Source organism: Ambystoma mexicanum, chromosome 1q (assembly GCF_040938575.1).
Source record: "Ambystoma mexicanum isolate Mex_15411 chromosome 1q, UKY_AmexF1_1, whole genome shotgun sequence".
NCBI lineage: Eukaryota > Metazoa > Chordata > Amphibia > Caudata > Ambystomatidae > Ambystoma > Ambystoma mexicanum.
In genome coordinates, this window is record NC_090922.1 from 229991555 (window position 1) to 230011131 (window position 19577).

Below are 19577 nucleotides of genomic sequence, written 5' to 3' on the forward strand. Positions count from 1 at the left end.
CTGCAGAGCTCAGTGCCCAGAAGTTTGTGGCACAGGGAGGAGGTCTGTTGGATTTCAGTAACTTGGAGACATGCAACCTGGTCGGGAGTGCTTCAGGTCTCCTTCCTTGCATGTTCCAAGCAACTCAACAAAGCATCAACAGGCTGAGATACCAACCACAGAGCCCCTTTCCACTTGATTAAAAGGCTAAAATCTTTTCCATGCAAATACATAGCCCCCAAATACCATATTTTCTTTGTTTTCTCTCTCTCTCCTCCCTGTCTCCTTCCCTCGCTCCCTCCCACCCTCCCGCACTCTCTCTTCCCCCCAGCCCCTCTCCCTCTCCCTACCATTAATTTTAAGTTTTCATGCACTGCAGCACATTGTGGCAATGGTATTTCACAATGGGACTGTTTGAAAGTTACAGAAATCAAAAAAGAAATCAACCAACTAAAAGCAGCCAAACCCGGAGTACTCTGCTCAGCCCCATTTAAAGATTAAGGCCCAGAAGCAAGTAAAGCTGTAGTTCAGAGCGATATTTGCAAATAGCACCTTAAAGCAGTTTACGCTGGAGTGCACAACAAGGGGGAAAGTGATAATACTGAGTTTGGTAGAATGGGATAAAAAAAAACAAAAGAAGCGTGCCACTTGTAAAAGTACAAGTCAAGAAATTGAAGGGGACGGGGCTGTTCATTCAGTCAAGAGGACTCACAAGTAAAAGGCTCCTGAGGCATTAGTGTTGAATTTGGCGCAAAATGCATTGTGTTGTCGTGTAATATGAATGAACATACAATTTCAATCTTCAATAAAGAAAGATCTATTAAAAAATCAACACTTGCAAATTAAGAAAGTTTCTGTCCAGTCATGTTCCAAAAATAGTGAATGCTTTACGAATGTGCGTGTCATCCTTTAGAGCAGGGGCCGATTTAAATTTCCCATTATCATTCCAATATTAGTACATGTGTTGCAGAAGCAAGCGCAAAGGGAGAGTCAATCAAACCATTGATTAGGACCTCTGGTCAAAGGTTTGCCATACCAAATGTCCTTATTTCAGAGGGCAGAAAGTCCAAACACCATTTAGATATCGGGTGGTATGAAATGAAGAGGCAAACAACAACGAATAAGCATTCTTTGCTGCTGTATTGATCTGGCCCTAAAGGGTTTTAGTTTAATGCCAATTATATTTAAAGATATAAAGATTAATGGTCCAGGGTGCTTGCAAAATGAAAACCCCCTCCCCATCACAATGGCTGGGTCATACAAGCCTGAGAGCATCACAATAGACCCAATAGACATGAGAAAAACTCGGTACCTCTGAGTGTATGTGGGCCCATGGCTGTATCAAGGACAAGGCAAAAACAGGAGGTGGCTTAAGGAGTCAGCACCAGAGGCTGTCCGATTGAGCCCTGTAAGCAACAGATGTTGGACCATCCTATAAAGGATTCTGAGGCTGATTTCAATTTTAACTTTGCTGCTGATTTAAGGATTGCTCAACCTTCGACCCACGTCTAGTTTGCTTGGATAAGCCCTGGAAATCTTTTACAGCTTGTACTGGTGGGAGATGATGTGACTTTATCAACTGCAACGGGATATGAGGCATGTGTGCCACAAAAAGCAGGTCTAGGATTTTTTTATAAGAAAGCCGCTTTAAGAAGGGAACTTTGGGCAACCCCACTGAGAGCAAAAGTATTACACAAAAGGTAAGGGGGTCAGTGGGTCAACTGATACAATAAACTAACTCACAGTCAAATGTGCTAAGTCCAAATACTACCTGTTTCTACATTTTCCAGGCTTTTTGTCTCATTTCTTAACAGATCCATTCCTATGTACCTCTGTGCTTTCAACAGAGTTTTCATTGTAAGGGAGGGACATACAGTATACCTTAAACATTCCTGGGCAGGGAAGACTCTATGTAAAAGCAAGAGTAGCAGACAGCTTAAAAGAATCATCAGCAGGACCCTCTAGACCTTCCCCAAAAAACATAACATTATTTCTCTGCATGCATGTGCGTTGAACAGCGCAAGTAGTTTGGTTAATGTCAGTGGATAAATGTCACTTTCCCACAGCGCAGAACAAAATCACTTGTACAGGCCCCTTCTGCAAAAGCATTACCACTGTAGAAAGCAGTGAAGGTGAGGCAGTGTGCAGTCACCTCCGACACTTCCCTCCTCTGATCGGCCACGATCGGCCAAGGACCTCTCTATTAGAGCTGAGGGTGGAATTTTCTGGACCTCTGTAACTTAGGGAGACATGGCAAAAGGGATCCTCAATCAACAGCTCAGCCTTTGCTTTGTGGCCTGTCCGTATATATCTGTTCTCCAAATTACCTGCCGCTGCCCAGGTGTCAGCTGGTGAGATGGAATGACCTCCCAGGTAGGATCCTGGCAGATGATTTGCATAGGCAAACCCCCTCGCTCTCTTTCTTACCCCTGCTTACTCCACAGTAGCAAGTATCTGGGCAAAATATAGTGGTCGAGGTAGGGTAGCAGTAACTAGCAACTCTGAGAAAGTAAATCTGGGGAGCTTGGCGACTTGTGGGGAACAACTGCAGAGCTCATCTCCCAGAACTTTGTGGCACGGGGAGAAGGTCTGTGGGATTTCAGTAACTTGGAGACATGCGACCTGGTCGGGAGTGCTTCAGGTCTCCTTCCTTGCATGTTCCAAGCAACTCAACAAAGCATCAACAGGCTGCCATGCCAGCCACAGAGCCCCTTTCCACATGATTAAAAGCCTAAAATCTTTTCCATGCAAACACATAGCCACCGAAAACCATATTTTCTTTGTTTTCTCTCTCTCTGTCTCTCTCTCCTCCCTCCCTCCCCCATAACCCCCCCCTCCCTACCATTCATTTTAAGTTTTCCTGCACTGCAGCACATTGTGACAATGGTATTTCACAATGGGACTGTTTGAAAGTTACAGAAATAAAAAAAGAATTAACCAACTAAAAGCAGCCAAATCCGGAGTACACTGCTAAGCCACAATTAAAGATTAAGGCCTAGAAGCAAGTAAAGCTGTAGTTCAGAGCGATGTTTGCAAATAGCTCCTTAAAGCAGTTGACGCTGGAGTGCACAACAAGAGGAAAAGTGATAATACTGAGTTTGGTAGAATGGGATAAAAAACAAAAGCAGCGTGCCACTTCTAAAAGTACAAGTCAAGAAATTGAAGGAGATGGGGCTGTTCATTCAGTCAATAGGACTCACAAGTAAAAGTCTCCCGAGGCATTAGTGTTGAATTTGGCCCAAAATGTATTGTGTTGTCGTGTATTATGTATGAAAATACAATTTCAATCTTCATTAAAAAAAGATGTATTAAAAAATAAATACTTGCAGATTAAGAAAGTTTCTGTCCTGTCGTGTGCCAAAAATAGTGAATGCTTTACGAATGTGCGTGTCATCCTTTGAAGCAGGGGCCAATTCTATTTTCCCATTTTCATTCCAATATTAGTACATGTTTTGCTGAGGTACATAGGAATGGATCTGTTAAGAAATGAAACCAAAAGCCTGGAAAAATGTTGAAACAGGTAGGATTTGGACTTACAATAAACGGACTCACAGTCAGATGTGCTATCCCTTGACCCACTGACCCGCTTACCTTTTGTGTAATCCTTTTGCTCTCAGCAGTGTTGTCCAAAGTTCCCTACTTAAAGAGACTTTCTTATAAAAAAAGATCCTAGACATGTTTTTTATGGCCCACATGCCTCATATCCCGTTGCTCTTGATAAACTCACATCATCTCCCACCAATACAAGCTGTAAAAGATGTCAAGGGCATAGCCAAGGAAATTAGACGTGGGCCGAAGGTTGAGCAATCCTTAAATCAGCAGCAAAAATAACATTGAAATCAGCTTCAGAATCTCTTAAAGGATGGGCCAACACTGGTTGCTTGCAGGGCGCAATCGGGCTGACGCCTTAAGGCAAGCGCAAAGGGAGAGCCAACCAAACCATTGATTAGGACCTCTGGACTTTCTGCTCTTTAACATAAGGACATTTGATATGGCAAACGTTTGACCAAACACCATTTAGATGTCGGATGGTATGGAATTAAGCGGCAAACAGCAATACATCAGCATTCTTTGCTGCTTTATTGATCTGGTCCTAAAGGGTTTGGTTTAATGCCAATTATATTTAAAGATAAAAAGATTCATGCTCAACGGTGCTTGCAAATCGACACCCCTCTCCCCATCACGATGGCTGGGTGATGCAAGAGTGAGAGCATCACAGCAGACCCAGAGACATGAGAAACACTCTGTACCTCTGAGTGCATGTGGGCCCATGGCTGGATCAAGGACAAGGCAAGAATAGGAGATGGCTTAAGGTGTCAGGACCCAGGCTGCCCCATTGCGCACTGCCAGCAACAGATGTTGGACCATCCTTTAAGAGATTCTGAGGCTTATTTCAATGTTAACTTTGCTGCTGATTAAAGGATTGCTCAACCTTCGACCCGCGTCTAGTTTGCTTGGCTAAGCCCTGAAAATCTTTTACAGCTTGTATTGGTGGGAGATGATGTGAGTTTATCAAGAGCAACGGGATATGAGGCATGTGTGCCACAAAATGCAGGTCTATGATCTTTTATTTGAAAGCCACTTTGGAAAACCCTACTGAGAACAAAAGGATTACACAAAAGGAAAGGGGGTCAGGGGGGCAAGGGATAGCACATCTGAATGTGAGTCAGTTAATTGTAAGTCCAAATCCTACGCGTTTCGACATTTTTCCAGGCTTTTTGTTTCAGTTCTTAACAGATCCATTCCTATGTACCTCTGTGCTTTCAACAGAGTTTTCATTGTAATGGAGGGACATGCAGTATGCCTTAAACATGCCTGGGCAGGGAAGACTATGTAAAAGCAAGAGTAGCAGACAGCTTAATAAATCATCAGCAGGACCCTCTAGACCTTCCCCAAAAAACATAACATGATTTCTATGCATGTATGTGCGTTGAACAGCGCAAGTAATTTGGTTAATGTCAGTGGATAAATGTCACTTTCCCACAGCGCAGACAAAATCACTTGTACAGGCCCCTTCTGCAAAAGCATTACCGCTGTAGAAAGCAGTGAAAAGGTGAGGCAGTGTGCAGTCCCCCCACCCCCGACCCTGATCGGCCACGATCGGCCAAGGACCTCTCTATAAGAGCTGAGGGTGGAATTTTTCTGGACCTCAGTAACTTAGGGAGACATGGCTAAAGGGATCCTCAATCAACGGCCCAGCTTTTGCTCTGTGGCCTGTCCGAATATGTCTGTTCTCCAAATTACCTGCCGCTGCCCAGGTGTCAGATGGTGAGATGGAATGACCTCCCAGGAAGCATACTGGCAGATGATTTGCATAGGCACACCCCCTCTCTCTTAGCCCTGCTTACTCCACAGTAGCAAGTATCTGGGGAAAATATAGTGGTCGAGGTGGGGTAGCAGTAACTAGCAACTCTGAGAAAGTAAATCTGGGACACTTGGCGACCTGTGGGGAACAACTGCAGAGCTCAGTGCCCAGAAGTTTGTGGCACAGGGAGGAGGTCTGTTGGATTTCAGTAACTTGGAGACATGCAACCTGGTCGGGAGTGCTTCAGGTCTCCTTCCTTGCATGTTCCAAGCAACTCAACAAAGCATCAACAGGCTGAGATACCAACCACAGAGCCCCTTTCCACTTGATTAAAAGGCTAAAATCTTTTCCATGCAAATACATAGCCCCCAAATACCATATTTTCTTTGTTTTCTCTCTCTCTCCTCCCTGTCTCCTTCCCTCGCTCCCTCCCACCCTCCCGCACTCTCTCTTCCCCCCAGCCCCTCTCCCTCTCCCTACCATTAATTTTAAGTTTTCATGCACTGCAGCACATTGTGGCAATGGTATTTCACAATGGGACTGTTTGAAAGTTACAGAAATCAAAAAAGAAATCAACCAACTAAAAGCAGCCAAACCCGGAGTACTCTGCTCAGCCCCATTTAAAGATTAAGGCCCAGAAGCAAGTAAAGCTGTAGTTCAGAGCGATATTTGCAAATAGCACCTTAAAGCAGTTTACGCTGGAGTGCACAACAAGGGGGAAAGTGATAATACTGAGTTTGGTAGAATGGGATAAAAAAAAACAAAAGAAGCGTGCCACTTGTAAAAGTACAAGTCAAGAAATTGAAGGGGACGGGGCTGTTCATTCAGTCAAGAGGACTCACAAGTAAAAGGCTCCTGAGGCATTAGTGTTGAATTTGGCGCAAAATGCATTGTGTTGTCGTGTAATATGAATGAACTTTCTTTATTGAAGATTGAAATTGTATGATCTATTAAAAAATCAACACTTGCAAATTAAGAAAGTTTCTGTCCAGTCATGTTCCAAAAATAGTGAATGCTTTACGAATGTGCGTGTCATCCTTTAGAGCAGGGGCCGATTTAAATTTCCCATTATCATTCCAATATTAGTACATGTGTTGCAGAAGCAAGCGCAAAGGGAGAGTCAATCAAACCATTGATTAGGACCTCTGGTCAAAGGTTTGCCATACCAAATGTCCTTATTTCAGAGGGCAGAAAGTCCAAACACCATTTAGATATCGGGTGGTATGAAATGAAGAGGCAAACAACAACGAATAAGCATTCTTTGCTGCTGTATTGATCTGGCCCTAAAGGGTTTTAGTTTAATGCCAATTATATTTAAAGATATAAAGATTAATGGTCCAGGGTGCTTGCAAAATGAAAACCCCCTCCCCATCACAATGGCTGGGTCATACAAGCCTGAGAGCATCACAATAGACCCAATAGACATGAGAAAAACTCGGTACCTCTGAGTGTATGTGGGCCCATGGCTGTATCAAGGACAAGGCAAAAACAGGAGGTGGCTTAAGGAGTCAGCACCAGAGGCTGTCCGATTGAGCCCTGTAAGCAACAGATGTTGGACCATCCTATAAAGGATTCTGAGGCTGATTTCAATTTTAACTTTGCTGCTGATTTAAGGATTGCTCAACCTTCGACCCACGTCTAGTTTGCTTGGATAAGCCCTGGAAATCTTTTACAGCTTGTACTGGTGGGAGATGATGTGACTTTATCAACTGCAACGGGATATGAGGCATGTGTGCCACAAAAAGCAGGTCTAGGATTTTTTTATAAGAAAGCCGCTTTAAGAAGGGAACTTTGGGCAACCCCACTGAGAGCAAAAGTATTACACAAAAGGTAAGGGGGTCAGTGGGTCAACTGATACAATAAACTAACTCACAGTCAAATGTGCTAAGTCCAAATACTACCTGTTTCTACATTTTCCAGGCTTTTTGTCTCATTTCTTAACAGATCCATTCCTATGTACCTCTGTGCTTTCAACAGAGTTTTCATTGTAATGGAGGGACATGCAGTATGCCTTAAACATGCCTGGGCAGGGAAGACTATGTAAAAGCAAGAGTAGCAGACAGCTTAATAAATCATCAGCAGGACCCTCTAGACCTTCCCCAAAAAACATAACATGATTTCTATGCATGTATGTGCGTTGAACAGCGCAAGTAATTTGGTTAATGTCAGTGGATAAATGTCACTTTCCCACAGCGCAGACAAAATCACTTGTACAGGCCCCTTCTGCAAAAGCATTACCGCTGTAGAAAGCAGTGAAAAGGTGAGGCAGTGTGCAGTCCCCCCACCCCCGACCCTGATCGGCCAAGGACCTCTCTATAAGAGCTGAGGGTGGAATTTTTCTGGACCTCAGTAACTTAGGGAGACATGGCTAAAGGGATCCTCAATCAACGGCCCAGCTTTTGCTCTGTGGCCTGTCCGAATATGTCTGTTCTCCAAATTACCTGCCGCTGCCCAGGTGTCAGATGGTGAGATGGAATGACCTCCCAGGAAGCATACTGGCAGATGATTTGCATAGGCACACCCCCTCTCCCTCTCTCTTAGCCCTGCTTACTCCACAGTAGCAAGTATCTGGGGAAAATATAGTGGTCGAGGTGGGGTAGCAGTAACTAGCAACTCTGAGAAAGTAAATCTGGGACACTTGGCGACCTGTGGGGAACAACTGCAGAGCTCAGTGCCCAGAAGTTTGTGGCACAGGGAGGAGGTCTGTTGGATTTCAGTAACTTGGAGACATGCAACCTGGTCGGGAGTGCTTCAGGTCTCCTTCCTTGCATGTTCCAAGCAACTCAACAAAGCATCAACAGGCTGAGATACCAACCACAGAGCCCCTTTCCACTTGATTAAAAGGCTAAAATCTTTTCCATGCAAATACATAGCCCCCAAATACCATATTTTCTTTGTTTTCTCTCTCTCTCCTCCCTGTCTCCTTCCCTCGCTCCCTCCCACCCTCCCGCACTCTCTCTTCCCCCCAGCCCCTCTCCCTCTCCCTACCATTAATTTTAAGTTTTCATGCACTGCAGCACATTGTGGCAATGGTATTTCACAATGGGACTGTTTGAAAGTTACAGAAATCAAAAAAGAAATCAACCAACTAAAAGCAGCCAAACCCGGAGTACTCTGCTCAGCCCCATTTAAAGATTAAGGCCCAGAAGCAAGTAAAGCTGTAGTTCAGAGCGATATTTGCAAATAGCACCTTAAAGCAGTTTACGCTGGAGTGCACAACAAGGGGGAAAGTGATAATACTGAGTTTGGTAGAATGGGATAAAAAAAAACAAAAGAAGCGTGCCACTTGTAAAAGTACAAGTCAAGAAATTGAAGGGGACGGGGCTGTTCATTCAGTCAAGAGGACTCACAAGTAAAAGGCTCCTGAGGCATTAGTGTTGAATTTGGCGCAAAATGCATTGTGTTGTCGTGTAATATGAATGAACATACAATTTCAATCTTCAATAAAGAAAGATCTATTAAAAAATCAACACTTGCAAATTAAGAAAGTTTCTGTCCAGTCATGTTCCAAAAATAGTGAATGCTTTACGAATGTGCGTGTCATCCTTTAGAGCAGGGGCCGATTTAAATTTCCCATTATCATTCCAATATTAGTACATGTGTTGCAGAAGCAAGCGCAAAGGGAGAGTCAATCAAACCATTGATTAGGACCTCTGGTCAAAGGTTTGCCATACCAAATGTCCTTATTTCAGAGGGCAGAAAGTCCAAACACCATTTAGATATCGGGTGGTATGAAATGAAGAGGCAAACAACAACGAATAAGCATTCTTTGCTGCTGTATTGATCTGGCCCTAAAGGGTTTTAGTTTAATGCCAATTATATTTAAAGATATAAAGATTAATGGTCCAGGGTGCTTGCAAAATGAAAACCCCCTCCCCATCACAATGGCTGGGTCATACAAGCCTGAGAGCATCACAATAGACCCAATAGACATGAGAAAAACTCGGTACCTCTGAGTGTATGTGGGCCCATGGCTGTATCAAGGACAAGGCAAAAACAGGAGGTGGCTTAAGGAGTCAGCACCAGAGGCTGTCCGATTGAGCCCTGTAAGCAACAGATGTTGGACCATCCTATAAAGGATTCTGAGGCTGATTTCAATTTTAACTTTGCTGCTGATTTAAGGATTGCTCAACCTTCGACCCACGTCTAGTTTGCTTGGATAAGCCCTGGAAATCTTTTACAGCTTGTACTGGTGGGAGATGATGTGACTTTATCAACTGCAACGGGATATGAGGCATGTGTGCCACAAAAAGCAGGTCTAGGATTTTTTTATAAGAAAGCCGCTTTAAGAAGGGAACTTTGGGCAACCCCACTGAGAGCAAAAGTATTACACAAAAGGTAAGGGGGTCAGTGGGTCAACTGATACAATAAACTAACTCACAGTCAAATGTGCTAAGTCCAAATACTACCTGTTTCTACATTTTCCAGGCTTTTTGTCTCATTTCTTAACAGATCCATTCCTATGTACCTCTGTGCTTTCAACAGAGTTTTCATTGTAATGGAGGGACATGCAGTATGCCTTAAACATGCCTGGGCAGGGAAGACTATGTAAAAGCAAGAGTAGCAGACAGCTTAATAAATCATCAGCAGGACCCTCTAGACCTTCCCCAAAAAACATAACATGATTTCTATGCATGTATGTGCGTTGAACAGCGCAAGTAATTTGGTTAATGTCAGTGGATAAATGTCACTTTCCCACAGCGCAGACAAAATCACTTGTACAGGCCCCTTCTGCAAAAGCATTACCGCTGTAGAAAGCAGTGAAAAGGTGAGGCAGTGTGCAGTCCCCCCACCCCCGACCCTGATCGGCCACGATCGGCCAAGGACCTCTCTATAAGAGCTGAGGGTGGAATTTTTCTGGACCTCAGTAACTTAGGGAGACATGGCTAAAGGGATCCTCAATCAACGGCCCAGCTTTTGCTCTGTGGCCTGTCCGAATATGTCTGTTCTCCAAATTACCTGCCGCTGCCCAGGTGTCAGATGGTGAGATGGAATGACCTCCCAGGAAGCATACTGGCAGATGATTTGCATAGGCACACCCCCTCTCCCTCTCTCTTAGCCCTGCTTACTCCACAGTAGCAAGTATCTGGGGAAAATATAGTGGTCGAGGTGGGGTAGCAGTAACTAGCAACTCTGAGAAAGTAAATCTGGGACACTTGGCGACCTGTGGGGAACAACTGCAGAGCTCAGTGCCCAGAAGTTTGTGGCACAGGGAGGAGGTCTGTTGGATTTCAGTAACTTGGAGACATGCAACCTGGTCGGGAGTGCTTCAGGTCTCCTTCCTTGCATGTTCCAAGCAACTCAACAAAGCATCAACAGGCTGAGATACCAACCACAGAGCCCCTTTCCACTTGATTAAAAGGCTAAAATCTTTTCCATGCAAATACATAGCCCCCAAATACCATATTTTCTTTGTTTTCTCTCTCTCTCCTCCCTGTCTCCTTCCCTCGCTCCCTCCCACCCTCCCGCACTCTCTCTTCCCCCCAGCCCCTCTCCCTCTCCCTACCATTAATTTTAAGTTTTCATGCACTGCAGCACATTGTGGCAATGGTATTTCACAATGGGACTGTTTGAAAGTTACAGAAATCAAAAAAGAAATCAACCAACTAAAAGCAGCCAAACCCGGAGTACTCTGCTCAGCCCCATTTAAAGATTAAGGCCCAGAAGCAAGTAAAGCTGTAGTTCAGAGCGATATTTGCAAATAGCACCTTAAAGCAGTTTACGCTGGAGTGCACAACAAGGGGGAAAGTGATAATACTGAGTTTGGTAGAATGGGATAAAAAAAAACAAAAGAAGCGTGCCACTTGTAAAAGTACAAGTCAAGAAATTGAAGGGGACGGGGCTGTTCATTCAGTCAAGAGGACTCACAAGTAAAAGGCTCCTGAGGCATTAGTGTTGAATTTGGCGCAAAATGCATTGTGTTGTCGTGTAATATGAATGAACATACAATTTCAATCTTCAATAAAGAAAGATCTATTAAAAAATCAACACTTGCAAATTAAGAAAGTTTCTGTCCAGTCATGTTCCAAAAATAGTGAATGCTTTACGAATGTGCGTGTCATCCTTTAGAGCAGGGGCCGATTTAAATTTCCCATTATCATTCCAATATTAGTACATGTGTTGCAGAAGCAAGCGCAAAGGGAGAGTCAATCAAACCATTGATTAGGACCTCTGGTCAAAGGTTTGCCATACCAAATGTCCTTATTTCAGAGGGCAGAAAGTCCAAACACCATTTAGATATCGGGTGGTATGAAATGAAGAGGCAAACAACAACGAATAAGCATTCTTTGCTGCTGTATTGATCTGGCCCTAAAGGGTTTTAGTTTAATGCCAATTATATTTAAAGATATAAAGATTAATGGTCCAGGGTGCTTGCAAAATGAAAACCCCCTCCCCATCACAATGGCTGGGTCATACAAGCCTGAGAGCATCACAATAGACCCAATAGACATGAGAAAAACTCGGTACCTCTGAGTGTATGTGGGCCCATGGCTGTATCAAGGACAAGGCAAAAACAGGAGGTGGCTTAAGGAGTCAGCACCAGAGGCTGTCCGATTGAGCCCTGTAAGCAACAGATGTTGGACCATCCTATAAAGGATTCTGAGGCTGATTTCAATTTTAACTTTGCTGCTGATTTAAGGATTGCTCAACCTTCGACCCACGTCTAGTTTGCTTGGATAAGCCCTGGAAATCTTTTACAGCTTGTACTGGTGGGAGATGATGTGACTTTATCAACTGCAACGGGATATGAGGCATGTGTGCCACAAAAAGCAGGTCTAGGATTTTTTTATAAGAAAGCCGCTTTAAGAAGGGAACTTTGGGCAACCCCACTGAGAGCAAAAGTATTACACAAAAGGTAAGGGGGTCAGTGGGTCAACTGATACAATAAACTAACTCACAGTCAAATGTGCTAAGTCCAAATACTACCTGTTTCTACATTTTCCAGGCTTTTTGTCTCATTTCTTAACAGATCCATTCCTATGTACCTCTGTGCTTTCAACAGAGTTTTCATTGTAAGGGAGGGACATACAGTATACCTTAAACATTCCTGGGCAGGGAAGACTCTATGTAAAAGCAAGAGTAGCAGACAGCTTAAAAGAATCATCAGCAGGACCCTCTAGACCTTCCCCAAAAAACATAACATTATTTCTCTGCATGCATGTGCGTTGAACAGCGCAAGTAGTTTGGTTAATGTCAGTGGATAAATGTCACTTTCCCACAGCGCAGAACAAAATCACTTGTACAGGCCCCTTCTGCAAAAGCATTACCACTGTAGAAAGCAGTGAAGGTGAGGCAGTGTGCAGTCACCTCCGACACTTCCCTCCTCTGATCGGCCACGATCGGCCAAGGACCTCTCTATGAGAGCTGAGGGTGGAATTTTCTGGACCTCTGTAACTTAGGGAGACATGGCAAAAGGGATCCTCAATCAACAGCTCAGCCTTTGCTTTGTGGCCTGTCCGTATATATCTGTTCTCCAAATTACCTGCCGCTGCCCAGGTGTCAGCTGGTGAGATGGAATGACCTCCCAGGTAGGATCCTGGCAGATGATTTGCATAGGCAAACCCCCTCGCTCTCTTTCTTACCCCTGCTTACTCCACAGTAGCAAGTATCTGGGCAAAATATAGTGGTCGAGGTAGGGTAGCAGTAACTAGCAACTCTGAGAAAGTAAATCTGGGGAGCTTGGCGACTTGTGGGGAACAACTGCAGAGCTCATCTCCCAGAACTTTGTGGCACGGGGAGAAGGTCTGTGGGATTTCAGTAACTTGGAGACATGCGACCTGGTCGGGAGTGCTTCAGGTCTCCTTCCTTGCATGTTCCAAGCAACTCAACAAAGCATCAACAGGCTGCCATGCCAGCCACAGAGCCCCTTTCCACATGATTAAAAGCCTAAAATCTTTTCCATGCAAACACATAGCCACCGAAAACCATATTTTCTTTGTTTTCTCTCTCTCTGTCTCTCTCTCCTCCCTCCCTCCCCCATAACCCCCCCCTCCCTACCATTCATTTTAAGTTTTCCTGCACTGCAGCACATTGTGACAATGGTATTTCACAATGGGACTGTTTGAAAGTTACAGAAATAAAAAAAGAATTAACCAACTAAAAGCAGCCAAATCCGGAGTACACTGCTAAGCCACAATTAAAGATTAAGGCCTAGAAGCAAGTAAAGCTGTAGTTCAGAGCGATGTTTGCAAATAGCTCCTTAAAGCAGTTGACGCTGGAGTGCACAACAAGAGGAAAAGTGATAATACTGAGTTTGGTAGAATGGGATAAAAAACAAAAGCAGCGTGCCACTTCTAAAAGTACAAGTCAAGAAATTGAAGGAGATGGGGCTGTTCATTCAGTCAATAGGACTCACAAGTAAAAGTCTCCCGAGGCATTAGTGTTGAATTTGGCCCAAAATGTATTGTGTTGTCGTGTATTATGTATGAAAATACAATTTCAATCTTCATTAAAAAAAGATGTATTAAAAAATAAATACTTGCAGATTAAGAAAGTTTCTGTCCTGTCGTGTGCCAAAAATAGTGAATGCTTTACGAATGTGCGTGTCATCCTTTGAAGCAGGGGCCAATTCTATTTTCCCATTTTCATTCCAATATTAGTACATGTTTTGCTGAGGTACATAGGAATGGATCTGTTAAGAAATGAAACCAAAAGCCTGGAAAAATGTTGAAACAGGTAGGATTTGGACTTACAATAAACGGACTCACAGTCAGATGTGCTATCCCTTGACCCACTGACCCGCTTACCTTTTGTGTAATCCTTTTGCTCTCAGCAGTGTTGTCCAAAGTTCCCTACTTAAAGAGACTTTCTTATAAAAAAAGATCCTAGACATGTTTTTTATGGCCCACATGCCTCATATCCCGTTGCTCTTGATAAACTCACATCATCTCCCACCAATACAAGCTGTAAAAGATGTCAAGGGCATAGCCAAGGAAATTAGACGTGGGCCGAAGGTTGAGCAATCCTTAAATCAGCAGCAAAAATAACATTGAAATCAGCTTCAGAATCTCTTAAAGGATGGGCCAACACTGGTTGCTTGCAGGGCGCAATCGGGCTGACGCCTTAAGGCAAGCGCAAAGGGAGAGCCAACCAAACCATTGATTAGGACCTCTGGACTTTCTGCTCTTTAACATAAGGACATTTGATATGGCAAACGTTTGACCAAACACCATTTAGATGTCGGATGGAATGGAATTAAGCGGCAAACAGCAATACATCAGCATTCTTTGCTGCTTTATTGATCTGGTCCTAAAGGGTTTGGTTTAATGCCAATTATATTTAAAGATAAAAAGATTCATGCTCAACGGTGCTTGCAAATCGACACCCCTCTCCCCATCACGATGGCTGGGTGATGCAAGAGTGAGAGCATCACAGCAGACCCAGAGACATGAGAAACACTCTGTACCTCTGAGTGCATGTGGGCCCATGGCTGGATCAAGGACAAGGCAAGAATAGGAGATGGCTTAAGGTGTCAGGACCCAGGCTGCCCCATTGCGCACTGCCAGCAACAGATGTTGGACCATCCTTTAAGAGATTCTGAGGCTTATTTCAATGTTAACTTTGCTGCTGATTAAAGGATTGCTCAACCTTCGACCCGCGTCTAGTTTGCTTGGCTAAGCCCTGAAAATCTTTTACAGCTTGTATTGGTGGGAGATGATGTGAGTTTATCAAGAGCAACGGGATATGAGGCATGTGTGCCACAAAATGCAGGTCTATGATCTTTTATTTGAAAGCCACTTTGGAAAACCCTACTGAGAACAAAAGGATTACACAAAAGGAAAGGGGGTCAGGGGGGCAAGGGATAGCACATCTGAATGTGAGTCAGTTAATTGTAAGTCCAAATCCTACGCGTTTCGACATTTTTCCAGGCTTTTTGTTTCAGTTCTTAACAGATCCATTCCTATGTACCTCTGTGCTTTCAACAGAGTTTTCATTGTAATGGAGGGACATGCAGTATGCCTTAAACATGCCTGGGCAGGGAAGACTATGTAAAAGCAAGAGTAGCAGACAGCTTAATAAATCATCAGCAGGACCCTCTAGACCTTCCCCAAAAAACATAACATGATTTCTATGCATGTATGTGCGTTGAACAGCGCAAGTAATTTGGTTAATGTCAGTGGATAAATGTCACTTTCCCACAGCGCAGACAAAATCACTTGTACAGGCCCCTTCTGCAAAAGCATTACCGCTGTAGAAAGCAGTGAAAAGGTGAGGCAGTGTGCAGTCCCCCCACCCCCGACCCTGATCGGCCACGATCGGCCAAGGACCTCTCTATAAGAGCTGAGGGTGGAATTTTTCTGGACCTCAGTAACTTAGGGAGACATGGCTAAAGGGATCCTCAATCAACGGCCCAGCTTTTGCTCTGTGGCCTGTCCGAATATGTCTGTTCTCCAAATTACCTGCCGCTGCCCAGGTGTCAGATGGTGAGATGGAATGACCTCCCAGGAAGCATACTGGCAGATGATTTGCATAGGCACACCCCCTCTCTCTTAGCCCTGCTTACTCCACAGTAGCAAGTATCTGGGGAAAATATAGTGGTCGAGGTGGGGTAGCAGTAACTAGCAACTCTGAGAAAGTAAATCTGGGACACTTGGCGACCTGTGGGGAACAACTGCAGAGCTCAGTGCCCAGAAGTTTGTGGCACAGGGAGGAGGTCTGTTGGATTTCAGTAACTTGGAGACATGCAACCTGGTCGGGAGTGCTTCAGGTCTCCTTCCTTGCATGTTCCAAGCAACTCAACAAAGCATCAACAGGCTGAGATACCAACCACAGAGCCCCTTTCCACTTGATTAAAAGGCTAAAATCTTTTCCATGCAAATACATAGCCCCCAAATACCATATTTTCTTTGTTTTCTCTCTCTCTCCTCCCTGTCTCCTTCCCTCGCTCCCTCCCACCCTCCCGCACTCTCTCTTCCCCCCAGCCCCTCTCCCTCTCCCTACCATTAATTTTAAGTTTTCATGCACTGCAGCACATTGTGGCAATGGTATTTCACAATGGGACTGTTTGAAAGTTACAGAAATCAAAAAAGAAATCAACCAACTAAAAGCAGCCAAACCCGGAGTACTCTGCTCAGCCCCATTTAAAGATTAAGGCCCAGAAGCAAGTAAAGCTGTAGTTCAGAGCGATATTTGCAAATAGCACCTTAAAGCAGTTTACGCTGGAGTGCACAACAAGGGGGAAAGTGATAATACTGAGTTTGGTAGAATGGGATAAAAAAAAACAAAAGAAGCGTGCCACTTGTAAAAGTACAAGTCAAGAAATTGAAGGGGACGGGGCTGTTCATTCAGTCAAGAGGACTCACAAGTAAAAGGCTCCTGAGGCATTAGTGTTGAATTTGGCGCAAAATGCATTGTGTTGTCGTGTAATATGAATGAACATACAATTTCAATCTTCAATAAAGAAAGATCTATTAAAAAATCAACACTTGCAAATTAAGAAAGTTTCTGTCCAGTCATGTTCCAAAAATAGTGAATGCTTTACGAATGTGCGTGTCATCCTTTAGAGCAGGGGCCGATTTAAATTTCCCATTATCATTCCAATATTAGTACATGTGTTGCAGAAGCAAGCGCAAAGGGAGAGTCAATCAAACCATTGATTAGGACCTCTGGTCAAAGGTTTGCCATACCAAATGTCCTTATTTCAGAGGGCAGAAAGTCCAAACACCATTTAGATATCGGGTGGTATGAAATGAAGAGGCAAACAACAACGAATAAGCATTCTTTGCTGCTGTATTGATCTGGCCCTAAAGGGTTTTAGTTTAATGCCAATTATATTTAAAGATATAAAGATTAATGGTCCAGGGTGCTTGCAAAATGAAAACCCCCTCCCCATCACAATGGCTGGGTCATACAAGCCTGAGAGCATCACAATAGACCCAATAGACATGAGAAAAACTCGGTACCTCTGAGTGTATGTGGGCCCATGGCTGTATCAAGGACAAGGCAAAAACAGGAGGTGGCTTAAGGAGTCAGCACCAGAGGCTGTCCGATTGAGCCCTGTAAGCAACAGATGTTGGACCATCCTATAAAGGATTCTGAGGCTGATTTCAATTTTAACTTTGCTGCTGATTTAAGGATTGCTCAACCTTCGACCCACGTCTAGTTTGCTTGGATAAGCCCTGGAAATCTTTTACAGCTTGTACTGGTGGGAGATGATGTGACTTTATCAACTGCAACGGGATATGAGGCATGTGTGCCACAAAAAGCAGGTCTAGGATTTTTTTATAAGAAAGCCGCTTTAAGAAGGGAACTTTGGGCAACCCCACTGAGAGCAAAAGTATTACACAAAAGGTAAGGGGGTCAGTGGGTCAACTGATACAATAAACTAACTCACAGTCAAATGTGCTAAGTCCAAATACTACCTGTTTCTACATTTTCCAGGCTTTTTGTCTCATTTCTTAACAGATCCATTCCTATGTACCTCTGTGCTTTCAACAGAGTTTTCATTGTAATGGAGGGACATGCAGTATGCCTTAAACATGCCTGGGCAGGGAAGACTATGTAAAAGCAAGAGTAGCAGACAGCTTAATAAATCATCAGCAGGACCCTCTAGACCTTCCCCAAAAAACATAACATGATTTCTATGCATGTATGTGCGTTGAACAGCGCAAGTAATTTGGTTAATGTCAGTGGATAAATGTCACTTTCCCACAGCGCAGACAAAATCACTTGTACAGGCCCCTTCTGCAAAAGCATTACCGCTGTAGAAAGCAGTGAAAAGGTGAGGCAGTGTGCAGTCCCCCCACCCCCGACCCTGATCGGCCACGATCGGCCAAGGACCTCTCTATAAGAGCTGAGGGTGGAATTTTTCTGGACCTCAGTAACTTAGGGAGACATGGCTAAAGGGATCCTCAATCAACGGCCCAGCTTTTGCTCTGTGGCCTGTCCGAATATGTCTGTTCTCCAAATTACCTGCCGCTGCCCAGGTGTCAGATGGTGAGATGGAATGACCTCCCAGGAAGCATACTGGCAGATGATTTGCATAGGCACACCCCCTCTCTCTTAGCCCTGCTTACTCCACAGTAGCAAGTATCTGGGGAAAATATAGTGGTCGAGGTGGGGTAGCAGTAACTAGCAACTCTGAGAAAGTAAATCTGGGACACTTGGCGACCTGTGGGGAACAACTGCAGAGCTCAGTGCCCAGAAGTTTGTGGCACAGGGAGGAGGTCTGTTGGATTTCAGTAACTTGGAGACATGCAACCTGGTCGGGAGTGCTTCAGGTCTCCTTCCTTGCATGTTCCAAGCAACTCAACAAAGCATCAACAGGCTGAGATACCAACCACAGAGCCCCTTTCCACTTGATTAAAAGGCTAAAATCTTTTCCATGCAAATACATAGCCCCCAAATACCATATTTTCTTTGTTTTCTCTCTCTCTCCTCCCTGTCTCCTTCCCTCGCTCCCTCCCACCCTCCCGCACTCTCTCTTCCCCCCAGCCCCTCTCCCTCTCCCTACCATTAATTTTAAGTTTTCATGCACTGCAGCACATTGTGGCAATGGTATTTCACAATGGGACTGTTTGAAAGTTACAGAAATCAAAAAAGAAATCAACCAACTAAAAGCAGCCAAACCCGGAGTACTCTGCTCAGCCCCATTTAAAGATTAAGGCCCAGAAGCAAGTAAAGCTGTAGTTCAGAGCGATATTTGCAAATAGCACCTTAAAGCAGTTTACGCTGGAGTGCACAACAAGGGGGAAAGTGATAATACTGAGTTTGGTAGAATGGGATAAAAAAAAACAAAAGAAGCGTGCCACTTGTAAAAGTACAAGTCAAGAAATTGAAGGGGACGGGGCTGTTCATTCAGTCAAGAGGACTCACAAGTAAAAGGCTCCTGAGGCATTAGTGTTGAATTTGGCGCAAAATGCATTGTGTTGTCGTGTAATATGAATGAACATACAATTTCAATCTTCAATAAAGAAAGATCTATTAAAAAATCAACACTTGCAAATTAAGAAAGTTTCTGTCCAGTCATGTTCCAAAAATAGTGAATGCTTTACGAATGTGCGTGTCATCCTTTAGAGCAGGGGCCGATTTAAATTTCCCATTATCATTCCAATATTAGTACATGTGTTGCAGAAGCAAGCGCAAAGGGAGAGTCAATCAAACCATTGATTAGGACCTCTGGTCAAAGGTTTGCCATACCAAATGTCCTTATTTCAGAGGGCAGAAAGTCCAAACACCATTTAGATATCGGGTGGTATGAAATGAAGAGGCAAACAACAACGAATAAGCATTCTTTGCTGCTGTATTGATCTGGCCCTAAAGGGTTTTAGTTTAATGCCAATTATATTTAAAG

General features: G+C 44.0%; 6 non-coding genes across 6 annotated transcripts; all 6 read right to left on the bottom strand.

Annotated features, from left to right (window-relative positions):
- Positions 1 to 850: 850 nt before the first annotated feature.
- On the bottom strand, positions 851 to 957 carry LOC138565254 (U6 spliceosomal RNA). Its single transcript, XR_011301148.1, has one exon. It is a non-coding gene; the product is annotated as a U6 spliceosomal RNA (small nuclear RNA).
- Positions 958 to 6285: 5328 nt separating this feature from the next.
- LOC138565255 (U6 spliceosomal RNA) lies at positions 6286 to 6392 on the bottom strand. The gene has a single exon (XR_011301149.1). It is a non-coding gene; the product is annotated as a U6 spliceosomal RNA (small nuclear RNA).
- Positions 6393 to 8793: 2401 nt separating this feature from the next.
- On the bottom strand, positions 8794 to 8900 carry LOC138565256 (U6 spliceosomal RNA). The gene has a single exon (XR_011301150.1). It is a non-coding gene; the product is annotated as a U6 spliceosomal RNA (small nuclear RNA).
- Positions 8901 to 11311: 2411 nt separating this feature from the next.
- LOC138565257 (U6 spliceosomal RNA) lies at positions 11312 to 11418 on the bottom strand. Its single transcript, XR_011301151.1, has one exon. It is a non-coding gene; the product is annotated as a U6 spliceosomal RNA (small nuclear RNA).
- Positions 11419 to 16746: 5328 nt separating this feature from the next.
- Positions 16747 to 16853, bottom strand: LOC138565258 (U6 spliceosomal RNA). The gene has a single exon (XR_011301152.1). It is a non-coding gene; the product is annotated as a U6 spliceosomal RNA (small nuclear RNA).
- A 2405-nt stretch (positions 16854 to 19258) lies between these two features.
- LOC138565259 (U6 spliceosomal RNA) lies at positions 19259 to 19365 on the bottom strand. The gene has a single exon (XR_011301153.1). It is a non-coding gene; the product is annotated as a U6 spliceosomal RNA (small nuclear RNA).
- Positions 19366 to 19577: the final 212 nt, after the last annotated feature.